We start from the raw sequence: 5,081 nt of genomic DNA, 5'->3' as shown, positions 1-5,081 counted from the left end.
TGCAATTTATCCTATTCTACAAAAGAAAAACTAACTAAATATCCTAATTTATTGGTGTATAGGGAAGAGAAATTACCTCCGGAAGTCAGGTACTGACCGACCTCCCCACACTTAAGGCTTTGCACCGTCCTCGGTGCCATCTGTCAAGAACAAAGGTGGGCTGGTAGCAGTATCTCCACAGTCGGGACCATCATGGCTCCCTGTGCTGGTAAAAGAAGTGGATTCCGGGGTGTCTGAGTCCTTGAATTTTTCCATGATCAGCTCCTTGAGGTATGTGAATCGGCGCTTGTTACGGCGCTCTCTCAGCTTAGCTTTCTGTTCATGCCGATCTAACTTTTCAAGTATCTGCTGGAGCAGTTGGGCTGTTGTAGGTGCTTGTGGTGTTGAAGAAGGAATATCTTCAACTGGTGCAGTAGGCTGGCTAATAGTGGCTGCTAGAAGTCTAAGGTACTTCCCGTTGGGGACATACTAATCATCCCGTGGAAGCATGGCTTTGGTGTCCCCAGCTCTGTAGGAGACTCCGGCTGCTGAGACAAGATCTGAGACTAGGGCGAGAAAAGGTAAGTTGCCCGCAATTTGTACGTGTTCCATAGCATTCCGGATATGTCTTGGTAGATTCAGAGGTTGGTCTGTAAGGATGCACCATAGTAGAACGGCCATGTCCGCAGTGAAGGAGGACTCGTGAGTGCTCGAGAAGACGTAATGGGACATGATCTGTGCCTATATGTGAGCCTCCAAGGTAAGTGCTGAAGCCGATATTCCCTTAGGGCGGGTACGATGGTATCCGTAGATCCATCTGCTGCCAGGTAATGCGATAACTCTGAAAACAGCGTCCCAGTCAAATTGGTACATCTGGCGCTTGAGTGCGGCTTCTTGAAAGGCGTCCAATCCTTCTGGAATAGTGGGAAGACTTAGAGCTTTCTGAATGGCTTCTTCTATAATGGGGACTTGCTTCTGACGAACATAGACAGACTGCAGAGTGGGCAGGTGGAAATTGGAGTAGAACTCGACTACCCAAGAAAGATTGACCTGCCTTGGCTGTCTCTGTAGGAAACCCTATTGTCTTCGGGCAATTTGCGGCTCAATGAAGGTAGCAATATTGGGCGGGAGGAGAAGAAGGTATTCGTTGTTGTAATTCCTTTCTGCCAGGATGGGGAACATCTGCTCACAGTAGCGATTGGGAAATCGCGCAGTGTCCTTTGCTGGGAAAGCTTTCTCTTTTTCATCAACCTTTATAATCCTCTTAAATCTCTTTGTTGAGGGCTTTACTGTAGTTGAAGAGGGTTTTGCCACTAATGCTCTTTTTGTACCTCTTCTTGCTGGTTGTTTGGGAGTAGCTTCTCCTTTCCTTTCTTGGTGGCCATCCTGAAAAAGGGAAGAGAAAGTAAAATAAATTGAAAAGAATAGAGCAAGGAAGATGGTGGTGTAAGTGATAAGCAATGCACAATAAAGAAGAATGACGTTAACACATGGTCCGAACGACATGGAAAAAGTCATCAATGGAAACATAGCAAGGGCATATAGGGACAAGTAAATGCAAGGGGTTTATTGGCATGCAGGCAAAGGCATGAGTAGCATAGATCAAGCATTCAATGTCCAATTTAAATATGTTATCACTCGTAACTAACTATCACGTTTGTATTGACAATTAAATTCAATTAATAAAGTAGGAAAGGGATTTTGTGAAAAGCAAGCATTGAATATTAGAGTAGAAAAATGTAGAGAAGTTCATAATGCTATATGGGCTTTTTCACAAACACATAGCATGCATGTAGAATAAGCTCTTGAAAATAATAATTTGAACATGCAAGTAATCCCTTAAAAGGTAATATATAATTGTTAAACAAATTTACAATAATCCACAAGCATATAATTATAAATAATGACTCAATTAAATTTATAACACCAAGTAAAAAGAAAAAGGAAAGAAAAAAAAGAAAATAAGAACAATGAAGGTAAAAAGAAAAGAAAAGAAGATAACATATAAAAATAAGAAGAATAATAGAAAAGTGAGGAGGGAATAAGAAAAGAAAAAACCTTGTTAATGGGGGTGAGAGAAAGTAAAAAGTGAGAAAGAAGGAAGAAGGTAGGGAGGAAGAAAGGTAGAAGAAATAAGGAGAAAAAGAGAAAATAGGATTTGGGGAGAAAAAGATAAGATAGTTGGCAGAATTAGGGAGGCTGTGCGACGCAAGCGACGCGATCGCGTGGGGCATGCGGTCGCGCGACTTGCGCTTAAAGTGAATGACGCGGTCGCATCGGTCACGCGATCGCGTGACCCGTTTTATGCCATTGGCACGAGGGTAGCCTCGTACTCGCATAACTCTCTGTTCAAAACCATTAAATGCCAAATTTTGGGTGACGCGATCGCATGGGGCATGCGATCGCGTGAGTGGGCAATTATTGGGATGTGACGCGGCCGCGTGGGGCACGCGGTCACGTGAGTGGATTGCGCGTCTAGCGCGAGTCCAGCACCACTCTAACACAACTTTCAGTTGTGCACCATTATTACGTCGAAATCCTTGGTCACGCGGCCGCGTGGGGCACGCGGTCGCGTGGGAGGCCACTGATCCCATATGACGCGGTCGCGTTAGTGACGCGATCGCGTGGGCCGAATTGTGCCATTGGCACACCTCCAGCCACGCTCTCGCGTGACTCTCTGTTCATTTTTAATTGTCTCTCCCAACACCTGCGACGCGGACGCGACAATGATGCGGTCACGTCGCGTAACATTTTTTTTTTAAATAAAAATAAAAGTATGTAAATGCAGATGCACGAAATGTACTAATGAAGAGAAGAGTTATTGAATAAGAAAACTAAAAAAATAAATAAAGAAAAGAACGATCATACCATGGTGGGTTGTCTCCCACCTAGCACTTTGCTTTAACGTCCGTAAGTTGGACGCTCCACTAGCTCAGTCTTCGGCTATGTAGGGATCTTCCAAGCGGAAGATCTCGAGCTCCTTGTCTTTCTTCCGCTTCTCGCCATGGTACAGCTTTAAACGATGTCCATTAACTTTGACAAATTCAGAGCTTGAAGGATGGCTAAGGTGATAAACTCCGTATAGTTTTGCCTTCTCTACTCTGTATGGACCTTCCAATCTAGATCTCAACTTGCCTGGCATGAGCCTTAGTCGAGACTTGTAAAGGAGGACTAAGTCCCCAGGTTGGAACTCTTTCCTCTTGATGTGCTGATCATGTACAGCCTTCATCTTCTCCTTGTATAGTCTTGAGTTCTCATAAGCTTCTAGGCGAAGGCTTTCCAGTTCTTGCAGTTGCAACTTCCTTTCAGCTCTGGCTCCCCCAATTCCCATGTTGCATTCCTTTACTGTCCAAAAGGCTTTGTGCTCTACTTCAACAGGGAGATGACAAGCTTTTCCATAAACTAAGCGGAAAGGACTCATCCCAATGGGTGTTTTGTATGCTGTTCTGTATGCCCAGAGTGCATCTTGTAGCCTGGTGCTCCAGTCTCTTCTATGAGGTTTAACTATCTTCTGCAAGATACGCTTTATCTCTCTATTTGACACCTCGGCTTACCCATTAGTCTGAGGATGGTAAGCTGTTGCAACTTTATGGATTATCCCATATTTCTTTATCAATCCTGTTAGTCTCCTGTTACAAAAATGGGTGCCTTGATCGCTCACGATTGCTCGTGGTGATCCAAAGCGACAAATAATATGGTTTCTCACAAAGAAAATAACAGTGTTAGCATCATCAGTGCGGGTAGGAATTGCTTCCACCCATTTGGAAACATAATCCACAGCTAACAATATATAAAAATAACCATTGGAATTTGGAAATGGACCCATGAAGTCAATGCCCCAAACATAAAAAATTTCACAGAAAAGCATAATCTGTTGAGGCATCTCATCACTCCTGGATATATTACCAAATTTCTGGCATGGGAAACAGGATTTACAAAATTTAGCAGCGTCCCTAAAAAGAGTAGGCCACCAGAATCCACAGTCTAAGATTTTTCTAGCAGTTCTTTGAGGGCCAAAATGTCCTCCACTCTCAGATGAGTGACAGGCCTCTAAAATGGACTGGAATTCTGATTGAGGCACACATCGTCTAATTACCTGGTCAGCGCCACATCTCCATAAATATGGGTCATCCCATATATAATATTTAGACTCGCTTTTCAGTTTGTCTCTTTGATGCTTAGAAAAGTGTGGAGGAAAGGTGCGGCTAACTAGATAATTAGCTACAGGTGCATACCAAGGGACTATCTCAGATACTGCTTGTAGATTATCAAATGGGAAATTATCAGCTATAGGAGTGGAGTCATCTGTAATGTGCTCAAGGCGACTCAAGTGGTCTGCCACTAAATTTTGGTTACCATTCCTGTCCTTAATTTCTAAATCAAATTCTTGTAATAGCAGTATCCAACGTATAAGCCTTGGTTTGGACTCCTTTTTAGATAATAGATACTTTAGCGCTGCGTGGTCTGAATACACTACTACCTTCGTACCAAGTAAATAGGCTCGGAATTTATCCAGAGTAAAAACAATAGCAAGAAGCTCTTTCTCAGTAGTAGTATAATTAGACCGAGCGGCATCTAAAGTTTTAGACGCATAAGCAATAACAAAGAGGTCCTTACCGTCACGCTGAGCCAGTGTTGCTCCTACTGCATGGTTGGAAGCATCACACATAATTTCAAATGGTTGGCTCCAGTCTGGTCCTCTTACAATTGGGGCTTGAGTTAGTGCGGTCTTCAGCTTATCAAACGCTTGTTTGCAATTGTCACTGAACTCGAACTCGATGTCTTTCTGCAGTAATCTTGATAAGGGAAGTGCTACCTTACTGAAGTCCTTAATGAATCTCCTGTAAAAACCTGCATGGCCAAGGAAAGAACGGACCTCCCTCATAGAAGAGGGGTAAGGTAAAGTAGAAATAACATCCACCTTTGCTGGATCTATAGAAATGCTAGTATTAGACATAACATGTCCTAGTACAATCCCTTGTTTAACCATAAAGTGATATTTTTCAAAATTTAATACAAGGTTTGTACTGACACATCTATCTAATACTCTAGATAATCCATCTAAGCAAAGGCTAAAGGAATCGCCGTATACACTAAAATCA

Source organism: Arachis hypogaea, chromosome 18, assembly GCF_003086295.3.
Source record: "Arachis hypogaea cultivar Tifrunner chromosome 18, arahy.Tifrunner.gnm2.J5K5, whole genome shotgun sequence".
Lineage (NCBI taxonomy): Eukaryota > Viridiplantae > Streptophyta > Magnoliopsida > Fabales > Fabaceae > Arachis > Arachis hypogaea.
This window is presented reverse-complemented; position numbering follows the sequence as displayed.